Genomic DNA, 14352 nt, shown 5'->3' with positions numbered 1-14352 from the left:
ACTAACTGTATTTAATTTATTTACACATAGCCCACCACTGCCCTCCCTTCCCCCAACAAAACAACACATGGAGGATAAAACTGTACACGTGTTTGCAGTATAACTTGGCAAGCATCCTTCACATGTTTCCCGTCTACAGAGCTAGGACGTTGGGAATGCTCATGCAGTTTGAAAGAAAAACAAACAGAAAAACTTGCTACTTTGGCACAATCTATTTCAAATTAAAAGTCTGCCTCTAATTCACTGGAGCACATATTTGCACAATACTGATATTCATAGTTAAATATACTTTGGTAGTCATTTTCTCCAGATAATACATGAAAAATAGAATCTTGTACTACTGTGTTGATCATTTGCTTGTCCTGCGCTAGGACAAGTGTGTGTGTGTGTGTGTGTGTGTGTGTGTGTGTGTGTGTGTGTGTGTGTGTGTGTGTGTGTGTGTGTGCGTGTGTGTGTGGCGGGCGTTTACATGGAAACAAGAACTGAAACACTGATAGCATAAACACTGAAATACATGTTGTTGTTCAGGGTGCTTGCATGCATGCACACACAGTTACACCACTGGAGAGCGCCTCTGCTTGCACTTCATTATATGATATTAATAACATTATCATCAGCATCTAGAAACTTTAGTGGATTTGACCTCAGGTGACCTTTGTACCGCACAATGTGGATGTGTTTTTTTTTTTTTTTTACTGTTTTACTCACTAAATGTTTGAATCAGAGCCCTTGACACCCATTTCAGGATGGAGACTTGAGGAATGATCACCGGCAGCTTTTTGTCTCGTGCTACAGTTTGTCGCCTGGGGTGGGCATTGTGGGGGGAGGGAGTCATACATACATACATACATATATATATACATATACACATACAGTGGGGCAAAAAAGTATTTAGTCAGCCACCCATTGACAATCAATGGGTGGCTGACTAAATACTTTTTTGCCCCACTGTATATGTATGTATACACACACACACATATATATATATATACATATGCACACATGTATGTATACAGTATATACACACACATATATATACTTATATGTATATGGACATATATATGTATATATACATATGTATATATATATATATATACATATGTATATATACATATGTATATATATATACTTATATATGTATATATACATATATATGTATACATATATGTAGGTATATACATACATATATGTATATATACACATATATATGTATATATACATATATATGAATATAAAAATATATACATGTATATATACATATATATATGAATATATATATATATATATGAATATATACATATATGTAAATATATATATACATATATGTATATACATATACAGTGGGGCAAAAAAGTATTTAGTCAGCCACCCATTGATTGTCAATGGGTGGCTGACTAAATACTTTTTTGCCCCACTGTATATATATACATATGTAGGTATGTATATACATATATGTATATATATGTATGTATACATATATGTAGGTATGTACATACATATATGTATATATTCATATATATATATGAATACATACATACGTATGTATATATATATAAATATATACATATATATAAATATATATACATATATGTAAATATATTTATATACATATATGTATATATATATGTATATATACATATATGTATATACATATATATATGTATGTATATACATACATATATGTATACATATACATATATATGTATATATACATATATGTAAATATATATATACATATATGTGTATATGTATATGTACATATATATATATATATATACACACACATATATATATATATATGTGTGTATATATATGTATAAAGAAAAAAAAATATATATGTGTGTGTGTGTGTATATATATGTATAAAGAAAAGAAAAAAATAAAAAAAATAAAAAAAAATATATATGTATATATATATGTATGTATTTATTTATTTTGTGTCCAAGCAGAGCCGTTCCCAGCATTGGAAGCGCAAGTTTTATATAATCTTTGATCACTTTATAAAATAATTATACTGCAATCACATTTAAAGTACAGAACAGATTTTGGCGGCTTTGCGGCGAGGGGGGGAGGATGGAGGGACTCGGGTGGGGGTGGGGGTGGGGGTGGGCAATGGATGAAAGGATTTAACCTCACTTTACAGTTGATTGGGGGGGGGGGGTTAACGGAGCATGCGTGGATTTAAAAATAATCAAACAAAAAAGTCAGGAAAAAAAGAGCAGGTAGTCTGCCGGCGAATCGACGGAGGCTGCAGTGCACTCTAACGCCACTGGAGGTCACTGCAGGCTGTAAAGACGGAGCACTTTAATCGCGCTCACACTTGGTGGGGATTTTCTAATGTCTTCCGAATAGTTTAGATAAAAACAAAAACAAAACAATATTGCACGTCATCTTACAAAACTCGGACTTTTTTTCTCCACAGTGATCAAACAAGAAGAGACAACACTAGTAAGTTGGTGATTCATTCATTATATACAGATGAGGAGCCACGCCCCCAAAATACTTCAAGCAAGAACAAAGTACAGCAACTTTCCCTCTTCTCTTTACAAGGTGGACTTTTTCTTCTTATGCTTGCAAAAAGACTTTTCCAGACTTTTTTTGTCACGCATGAGTCGCCCGGTGGTCACGATAGAAAACACCAAAAAACAAATATGTCCACATGCAAACATTAGAAAAGACATTATTTTGTTGTTAAGGAAATAGATTCAACTTTGCTCGTGGATCCTTCTCTTCTTTTAAAAGGCTCAGTTGATGCAGGCGATGTTCTCAAACGACAATTAAATATATATATTTTTTGCGTGACTTAAAAAAAATGCGGAAAATGACCTGTATTTCGGCAAATTATTTCTAAAATTAAATAGTCACTTTTGGCAATTTGTTGAAATCATTTTAGCCGGTTTATAAATAAAAGAAGCGTAACACTTTTGTTATATTGCATCGGGAGTTTTTATTTTTTTTTATATAAGTCAGGGGTGTCAAACTCATTTTAGATTGGTATGGCCACATGGAGAAAAATCTACTCCCAAGTGGGCCGGACTGGTAAAATCACGGCACGATAACTTCAAAATAAAGACAACTTCAGATTGTTTTCTTTGTTTGAAAATAGAACAATTCTGAAAATGTACAAATCATAAAGTTGTTTTTTTTACACTTACATGTTGCGCTTAATAGTATTCTATCTTTATTTGTCCTTATTTATACTTTCTGAATAAATTAAGGGATAATGTTCATCAGTCAACTCATTGGTGTTCATTTTCAGTCTGTCAAGATAAAATAATATTAAAATCAAATTACAGGATGTTATTTATGTAGTTTGCTCATTTTCCTCGACTGGTGCACTAACATCATGTGGGTTATTTTTAATTATTTTTTTCACATATGTAGCATCATCTACAAAGATACAAACAATTGCTATTGCGACATCTAGTGGACACATTTAAAACGGAAGTTTCTTTCATTCAAAAATTTCAGCTCATTTTTATACTTAAACTCATCCCGCGGGCCGGATAAAACCTGTTCGGGGCCGTACGTTTGACACCCCTGATATAAGTCAACCGACACCGCTGATATGTATTTCTATACCCTTTTTTTAATCGTACATACTCATAAATCCCCACTTATATTACTTCTTTTATGTACAAATACAAACACGTCACTAGCAGCATTCACCACAAATGTTCCGACATTCGAGCAAAACACGGAAAGAAAACATTTTTTTTTTAAACTTCTCTATAAACTATTTAAATTTTGTATTGATTTCCCATATACTGTATATATAGATATATATATATGTATAAATATGTATAGCATGTATCTATTTATAGTTCTACTACAAGTGCAAGTGACTCAAAAATAAAGTGACGTAGAAAATAGACGCGTTAAGAAAAATAAATAGCAATAAATCCAAATTTGAGCTAATATGTATTGCACATTCCTTTCCAGGTGCAAACGTTGGGCGCCTAATAAGAGCATTAAAATGGAATATTTATGTCTTATGTCAGCGCAAGATGCATGGTTTTTAATGACCGCAACAGGTGGGGCGCCGACCTCCTTCCAAATACGATTTTGGATGCTAGCAAACTGTGTGAACGCAAATCCACAGCCGTGTTCGGATCCTCACTAAAATGTCATTTTGGCGCAAAGAAGGCTTATTTTGGAATAATATAGTCTGGCCAACTGAATGTCCTCAAATAAAAAAGCACAATTCAGATTTGGAACAATTTAAAGTTGTGTTAAAAAATTTAAAAAAAAATAAATAAAAAAAATAAAAAAATGTATAATTTTCTTTTTGAATTAATGATCTAAAATAAAAAATAAATTAATCATTAAAAAATATTTAAAGATAAAAGGAAACAATCAATTGCTCACTTTTAATGCTCAACTGCCTAAAGAGGGCGCTTGCTCGGGTTTTCAGCAAATTATATTGAAATAAAAAATACAGAAAATGAATGTTAAAGTGAAGACTTCAAAGTAAGTATCCAAATTATTTAACTTAACTTCATTTAGCGTTTTGCTTTTTCTTTGGCTTTTTTATATATGTGTGTGTGTGTGTGTGTGTGTGTGTCGCCAGGAAATGCCGATATCCTCCATGGAAAATGTCAGAAAGTTCCGTGCGTGTGGAAGGAAGTTAAGACTGTTTTCTCCCACGAGGTGGTGTGGATATCAACATGGCGTCACTATCAAAACCCGGGACTTTAAAGGCTGGTATCGGTTCGGGAGGAGATCTGACCATTTTAAAGTCAAACAATGGCGGTTTCACGTTGGACGGCGTTCGAAAAAAATGTCGTCGTGATGAATCCACGCCCGTCCGTTTAGTCTCTGATCCTCCCAAGGGAAGTAATGACAGTTTATTTGAGGTCGAGGATCGGTTTTTGCCACTAGGCTCCGCCCACCACTGTGGAGAATGCATATTATTATTATTATATATGTTTTAGAGTTCTTTCTTTATTCATAGTCATGTTTAGAGCAGCTAGTACTTTTCGATGTATACCAGTTTGTCTTTGTCTACAGAGGTCTGTGTAGTGTTTTAGACATTGGAATGTGAGAAGGATACATCACCCATTCCTTTCTGGGGGGACTGCTTTCCCAGTCAAGAAGTAGTTTCTTTCCGTTAGACGGTATGACTGTATTGATGTGGGCTGGTCTCCTGAAGCTTCAGTAAAACGTGTTAATATTCCTATTCTGTCTTGATGGTCCTTCTTACTCTGCATATATGTCATCTGAAAGAACTTGGGATTGACCAGTGACTTTAATTCCCTGGGAGGAAAAGCTGGTCAGACGCAACAGTACCTATGAGTACTGACCCACCTGGCACCTCAGGTACCAGTTGTGATCAAGATCGGAATGTGTGGAGCCGAGTTATGGAAGTCAAAAGTTTTGCGACGAACCATCAGATCAGAGTTGTGGCGTAGGCAGGATTGCTTGGCAATTTAGCATCAGCCGTCCGTCTCCTATCTGGCGTTGGAGCCGCGTCTCGTTTGTTCAAAGTCCCTAGGGGGACCCTTATTTTTGCCCTAAAAATGGCCGACAAATACCATAATGTTTGTTTTTAAATATGAGGTTCTTGGGACTTTTACTGGCGTCTCGTCTTGATAGACGTCTGCAGCGATTGTCATGACGATACGTGAATCTGGTGCTCAGGGCTGGTTTTTTTCAAATAATTTTCAAGGGGGAGCTAGAGAGTCAATTTTGAAAATATGTATTTTTTTAAATATACATTTTTTCGCTCTTGAAACATTCGGTAAGTTTTCGTGCAAGTTCAGGGCCTCAAAAATGCGACAAAAAATACTAGAAGAATAAACAAAGCAATATTTTTAAGTAATATGTGTGTTTTTTTGCCTGCAGTACCTATAAATGCCCACTGGGTGGCAGTACCGCCCCGCCTTCCTGTTCTGTCTCCCCTTTTGTTTGATCGTTGAACTTCACGTATGTTTGGCCCGTACAAGTTTGGGTTTGTCCGAGTGAAATGATCAGCTGTGGCCGAATAAAAAAACGTTATGTCGTCATTTCCTGTTGGGTCATTAAAAAACCTCAAATCGAGCGGGGACTTTCGCACGTAACTCCTCACAATATAGCTAAAGTTATGTGTGTTTCTGTACAAAACACGTCGAGTCTACTGCATAGAAGTGTGTCTCTCGCGGACAGAGTGGCTTTCTTTGCTACAGAAGCCGCCGTCCTTCAACGCTTCCACGTGGATCCAATATTAATATCAATAATTATGTGAATAATCATTTCTCGTAGATCTCTTCACGTGGTTTCGTCAGCACACTTTGTTCTCCGATTGTATCGAACTGTAAATCATATGGCAAGTTTATAACGCATACACGTTATATGTAAACATATATGTGTGTATATATGTATATATTTACATATATATGTATACATATATATGCATATACATACACATATATATACAGTATATATATACGTACACATATATGTATATATATACATACACATATATATGCATATATATATACATACATATATATATATATATATATACATACATACGTACGTAAATATATGCATATATATGTATATGTATATATATATATGTGTGTATGTATGTATGTGTATATATATATATATACATATATATATATATATATATATATATATATATATATATATGTATATGTATATATATATATATATATATATATATATATATGTATATATATATATATATATATATATATATATATATATATATATATATATATATATATATATATATATATATATATATATATATATATATATATATATATATATATATGGGATGAATGGAAAATACGATCGATACGTTCTGTCTATAAACAAATACATTTTTGTTCTCTAGGTGAAAAAATAACACTTTGAGTGCGGGTGCAGTGCGAGTGGGTGTGTCACCCCTTAAATAAATACTTTTAAAAACATGTGTGTGTTTAAATATGTCACAAAAATACTACACTCATACCCAACGAGGCGTCAGAGCTTGTACATTATTTACAAAGGGCTGCTGGTCGGGATCTTGTCGTAGCCTGCTAACGACGCGCTAGTCACAGTTGAGCTAACCTTCGTCCTTCTCGGGTTTTTGGCAGCGACAGCGGCCTTGCAGACAAACAGCCACTAAGAGAAGGTCGCGCTGAGGTCATGCTAGCAAGTCCAGCGTTTTCAAGTTCGATTTCACAGTTCCAATACCTACAAAGAAAGAGGAAAAGAAGAAGAAAAAAAAGAAAAAGCCTTCCCGCTGCCCGTCGTAGCAGCGCCATTTGAGATGTTTCTTTGCTTTCTTGTACTCCTAACGTAAAAGACGCCGCCTGCTGGTCACGTTAGGTAAAACAACCCAGTGAAAGGGACAAACAAAAAAATAGACACTTGCATGCATTTGCAGCCACAGCTAGCGCAGCTAACGACAGACCCGACAGGCCAACGCGCCCGCCGCCTCGCGCCCGACTAACGCCGCGGCAGAAACACAGATGAGCGCGATGAACGGACAGGAAGTAGGACGCTCCAAAGCGAGACGCGCCGCGGGGGACGGACGGACTCCAAGCGGCCGAGAGCGACTCTGCTCGTCGGGGAGCCCTGAAGCGGAGTCGGGCTGCGGGAGTGGACGACACGAAGCAGCGTGACTAGATGGGGGGGGTAAAGGAGGGGGTGGGTGGTGTAGGAGCACACGTAACGTGGGAGCAGGGCGGGGGGGGGGGGGGGGGGGAGGGGTGCGGAAGGGGGAGGGTTGCTTTTTCAGGAGTAGATGGTGATGACCTCACGGCCGCCTCCGCGGACCAAGAGGACACGATTAAGACCCTCAGTGAGGACCTCAAGGAACTCCATGTCTGGTAGACCAAGGTAAGGAACCACAACAATCCATTTGGACCTCAATTAGTCCTGAAAGCAATTGACATCTTTTTTCAATATATATATATATATATATATATATATATATATATATATATATATATAGGGCTGCAACAACTAATCGATTAAATCGATTAAAATCGATTATGAATATAGTTGCCGATTAATTTAGTCATCGATTCGTTGGATCTATGCTATGCGCAGAGTTGTTGTTTTTAAAAAAAATATATATATATATTTTTTTAATAAACCTTTATTTATAAACTGCAACATGTACAAACAGCTGTGAAACAATAATCAAAATAAGTATGGTGCCAGTATGCTGTTTTTTTTCAATAAAATACTGGATAGGATAGAAATGTAGTTGGTCTATTTTATCCGATTATTAATCGATTAATCAAAGTAATAATCGACAGATTAATCGATTACCAAATTAACCGTTAGTTGCAGCCCTAATACACATACACACCAGGGCTGCAACTAGCGATTAATTGATTAATCTGTCGATTATTAATCGATTAATTGAAGTAATACTCGGCAGATTAATCGATTATCAAATTACTCGTTGGGTGCAGCCCTAATATATATATACACTAGGGCTGCAACCAGTGATTAAGCGATTAATCTGTCGATTATTAATCGATTAATCGAAGTAATGATCGACAGATTAATCGATTATCAAATTAATCGTTAGTTGCAACCCTAATATATATATACACTAGGGCTGCAACTACCGATTAATCGATTAATCTGTCGATTATTAATTCGATTAATCGGTTAATAATTGGATAAAAGAGACAAACTACATTTCTATACTTTCCAGTATTTTATTGAAAAAAAAACAGCATACTGGCACCATACTTATTTTGGTTATTGTTTCACAGCTGTTTGTACATGTTGCAGTTTATAAATAAAGGTTTATAAAAATAAAAAAAATGGCCTCTGCGCATGCGCATAGCATAGATCCAACGAAACGATGACTAAATTAATCGCCAACTATTTTTATAATCGATTTTAATCGATTAGTTGTTGCAGCCCTAATATCCACGTATATATACATACATATGTATATAGAGGAGGGTCTTAGTTGATCAAACATAAGAATAACATACGTATATACAGTCGCGGTCAAAAGTTGACATACACTTGTAAAGAACATTGTTAGAATAATTGTTTGTAAGTTATCAGAAAAAACTTTGTGTTGAAATGAGTTCCAGGCAAGAAGACAAAAGCTGTCTTTGAAACCTACCAAGAGTAAGGCTCGTAAAACTCCACTCTGTAGGGGGGAAGCAAGATGAAGGTGTTCCTGTGTCTCTCATGTATGCTAATCAACAGAAAGATATTGTTCTAACCCAAGGACTTCAAAGCGGACAGATGGCAGGATCTGCCCAATTTCCAGACAAACTCTTTTTGAACTATTTTATGGAACTCTTATTGATCTATTTTACGCACTCTTATTGAACTATTTTATGGAACTCTTTTCGAACTGACCTTTTCTGTGAATTGTTCACGACCTTTTCTGTGAACTTTTTGCGACCTTTGTCCTTTGGAAACAGCCGTGGCCAGGTGGTCGGGGAGGTTTCCAAAATAAAAGAAGGAGGCGTGCAATCTTTTGGCAGAGTGTGCTGGAGACTGTGCAAGAGGACAGTGTGTCCGGGCGTTTCTCCTCATTGAATTCTGTCTCTGTTTAATTCTTTGCCTCTTGTCTTGTTTAATAGATGTCGTCAGTGTTTGAACCTGACAAGCATCATGTCATGGCTGTCTTGAGTTTCCAATCATTTCTACAACTCTTATTTTTTTGTGATAGAGTGATTGGAGCACATACTTGTCGGTCACAAAAAAACAAGCACTGTATAACAGATAAACCACGGAACCCTCAACTATATATGCATATATATACAGTGTTTCCCATAAACTGCCAAGATACCTGTGGCGGTGGGGGCGTGGCTATGGGCGTGGTCCCCATGACATCATCGAGTAATTTGCATAATTTACTACAATGATATGATTTTCTCTAAAAAGGCTCAAAAAATGTATACTTACTAATTAATAATAACAGTTTTGTTTTAAACGTCCATCCATCCATCCATTTTACAATATAATTACAACACTTTATGTCCATATTTATATACAGATTTGAACAATAAGTTATTCACTGAAATATATTTATTAATTGTGGTTCTTACAAAAAATATATCTTATAAAATATAAAAGCTAAAATGTCTCTTAAAGCTCTGCCCCTTTAATTAGTGCATACTAAATAATTTAACTTTAGCCTACTACTACAACCATATTATTTACCAGCAACATAAAGTGAAACAGAGGCCGAGGTGTCCTGCCACAGTCAGTAACAAATAAACAGAAAACAGTAGTGGTCAAATACAAATAAGGCAACAAGAGAAGTATCCTACACTTCTCTTTTGTAAAGTAAATCTGAACAGCCTATATGGGCATCTACATCAACTATATGATTTGCCTGAAAAGCTGGACAGGACAACATAAAAAAAAAAATAAAATAAAATATATATATATGTATATATATATATTTAAAATTTTTTTTTTTTTTTTAAATTTGTGGCGGACGTAATTCTTTCGTGGCGGACCGCTACAAATAAATGAATGTGTGGGAAACACTGATATATATATATATATATATATATATATATATATATATATATATATATATATATATATATATATATATATATATATATATATATATCTATATATATATATATATATATATATATAGATATATATATATATATATATATATATATATATATATTAGGGATGTCCGATAAGATATTGTCCAACTCTTTAATTACCGATAAAAAATAAAAAAAAATAAAAAATAATAATAATAATAATAATTACCGATACCGATATCAACCGATATATGCAGTCGTGGAATTAACACATTATTATGCCTAATTTGGACAACCATGTATGGTGAAGATAAGGTACTTTTAAAAAAAAATAATAAAACAAGATAACTAAATTAAAAACATTTTCTTGAATAAAAAAGAAAGTAAAACAATATAAAAACAGTTACATAGAAACTAGTAATTAATGAAAATGAGTAAAATTAACTGTTAAAGGTTAGTACTATTAGTGGAGCAGCAGCACGCACAATCATGTGTGCTTACGGACTGTATCCCTTGCAGACTGTATTGATATATATTGATATATAATGTAGGAAGCAGAATATTGATAACAGAAAGAAATGGGGGGAGGGAGGTTTTTTGGGTTGGTGCACTAATTGTAAGTGTATCTTGTGTTTTTTATGTTGATTTAATAAAAAAAACAAAAAACAAAAAAAACAACAAAAAAAACGATACAGATAATAAAAAAAACCCGATACCGATAATTTCCGATATTACATTTTAACGCATTTATCGGCCGATAATATCGGACATCCCTAATATATATATATATATGTGTATATATATGATGTTAAAATGTTGTTTGTTGAAGTAAAGCAAAAATACACCATGAATATGAAAATAAAACATCCCCCTGCTGATGCCAATCATAAAAGGATACAGTTATCGTCACCGCTTCGGTTCTTGGGCGCTCCAGGCATGTTGAGGAGGACCAACTTGGCCTCCGAGGACTTTTTGATGATGGCCTCGTTGAGTCGCAGCGCCGTGTGCATGCGTCGCACGTTGGACTGGTTCCTGCGGGGGCGCAAAGAGAGGAGAGCGGTTGTCAGGATGCGCGGGAGGAGGACCGGCGAGAGGGTCTAAGACAGATGCTCACTCGCACACGTAATCACGGCCCCCATGCGCTCACGTAAATATGCTAATGAGGGTCATGAGGACTTTGGGTACTTACAGGTTCTCCCATTCACTGCAGCAGGGCAAGAAGGGAAAGACACATGAGAACTAAGGCGAGCGTCCTGCGCTACGAGGTGTCAGGACGCCGGCGAGGACGCGAGCAAAGACTCCAAGGAACTCACGGCTTCATGTTGAAGATGTCCTTGATGCCCACGGGTGTGGCGGCGCCGGGCGACTGGTCGGCCTCGTTCTCACACTTCTCCGTCCAGGTCATCTGGACCTGCTCGCCGGGGCTCGGAGTCGCCTCGGCCGGGTCGGGCGGAGCGGCGAGGGCGGCGGGGCTGGCGGGGCTGGCGGGGGTGGTGTTGTCGTGGATGAGCTGGACCTGGGCAGCGGGGGGCACAGGGGGAGAGGTCGACGTTGACTATGAGACGGGAGGAGAGGAGGAGGAGGGGGGGGGGACGGAATGGGGGCCGGGCCGTGGGGAGTTAACACGTTAACACATCAACCAGTTGAAAGGTCACGTTGGAGGCGGACATGTTGGGATGTTAAGGTCAAGTCACACGATGTTTGAGAAAGACAGAAGACAGGAAGTGTGTGTGAGGAGACGCCATCAGCGACAACATCATATCAACCATTGCATTAACACACAGCACTTATTTCTGCATTTGATAATAACAACTGTAATTGTCATTTCAAAAAATAACATTTTTTGTTTTATCAACAAAACCAAAAAAACAGAATTAGATTTTACAACCTAAATGTTCCTTACCAAAAAACAAGAGAACTCCTTTTCGATGTCTCTTGACAAACGATGAAGGGTTAATAATTGGCTTGATTATAAAATTGTACATCAAAATGTTAATATTAGCACGCAGAAATGTGGATATTTAATTTGTTTGCCACTTTTTTTGTCAGACTTCCAAGCATCCAATTGCAGTAGTTACAATTAGCAAAGCTATCTTGGAACATGTCAATTTATTATGATAATTTATTAAAATTCCCCACTATGTGTGAGTGTATATATATATATATATATATATATATATATATATATATATATATATTAGATATATATATACACATATATATATACATACATATATATATACATGCATATATATATATATATATGTATGTATATATATTTATATGTATGTATGTATGTATATGTATATATATATATATTTATATATATTTATATGTGTATATATATATATATTTATATATATATATACATACATGTATATATATATATATATAGAAAAATATATATACTGTACATATATATATACACACATATATATACGTATATATATATACACACACACATATATTTATATATATATATATATATATATATACACACACACATATATATATATACACACATATATATATATATATACACACACACATATATATATATACACACATATATATATATATATATATACACACATATACATATATATATATATATATACATATATATATATATATATATATACATATATACATATATATATATTTATATGTGTATATAATATGTATATTTATATATATATACATACATGTACATATACATACATGTATATATATATATAGAAAAAAATATATACTGTACACACATATATATACGTATATATATATATATACACACATATATATACACACACACACACACATATATATATATATATATATATATATATATATATATATATATATATATATATATATATATATATATATATATATATATATATATATATATATATATATATATATATATGTATTTATATATTAAAAAAAGAGAATTATATAAACATGCTAGAATATCATAATACACTCTAATTTGATCTCGAGTCGGGTCAAATATTATTAGCTTCTTATAATTTTACATTATAACAAACAATTAAATTACATCAAATTAAATAAAAAGTATTGCTGTCAAAAATAACAAGTAACTCATGCAATTAATTAAAACATATCATATAAATCATGTATATATGCAGCTTAATCACAAAATATTTTGAGAGTAAATGCTCCTTTACCATAACAGTAAACGATTACCTGAAAGCAAATAAATGGCGAGTAATGTCAAGTAAAACATTTAAAAAATGTTCCTGTATGACATTCTGACAATATAATGACCTTTGTGTCTTTTTGAGTGCGGTCAAATGATGACATTTGTCATCAGATTAGTCACAATTTTGAATTTGGATGAATCATGATTAATCATGAGTTGTAAAAATGGCAGCCATGACATTATGTTCTTTACAAGGGTATGTCAACTTTTGACCACGACTGCATCTCAAAGCAGAGCTGAAAATATGGAAAATTGACAGACTTCCTCTACCTCCTCCTCTGGCTTCTCCTCCTTGCTGGCAGCTGGCGTTTCTTCGCTTACACTCGGCTGAGCGGTCACGGAGGCGGGGTTCTTGCGGCGGATGGAGCCACGGGATGAATCGGTAATGCTCTGGATCTGTGAGGATGCAGAGGAAAGGAGGCAGAAACAAACAGAAAAAAAGAGTGAAAGCAGTGATTTAGTAGCTGCTGGTGGCTGCCGTAAAAGTGCAAATCAAACTTGATTGACGTATTTTTAGCACTTTTCATACACGGGCAGGCGGCAACACAAAGTGCTTTACACTAAAAAAACAGCACGAATAACAATAACAATTAAAGCTGCAAGCAGCGTTGGTCGGGCCCGCATATTTGGCAGGTGCTA

At 34.8% G+C, this 14352-nt stretch overlaps 1 pseudogene; it reads right to left on the bottom strand.

The window, feature by feature from the left end:
- Positions 1 to 6754: 6754 nt before the first annotated feature.
- The window catches only part of LOC133643325 (solute carrier family 12 member 5-like), a 215290-nt pseudogene continuing 207692 nt past the window's right edge, over positions 6755 to 14352 (bottom strand).

The sequence above is a fragment of the Entelurus aequoreus genome, linkage group LG26, assembly GCF_033978785.1.
Source record: "Entelurus aequoreus isolate RoL-2023_Sb linkage group LG26, RoL_Eaeq_v1.1, whole genome shotgun sequence".
NCBI lineage: Eukaryota > Metazoa > Chordata > Actinopteri > Syngnathiformes > Syngnathidae > Entelurus > Entelurus aequoreus.
The sequence above is the reverse complement of the archived record's forward strand: the minus strand, read 5'-3'. Positions and strand labels throughout refer to the sequence as shown.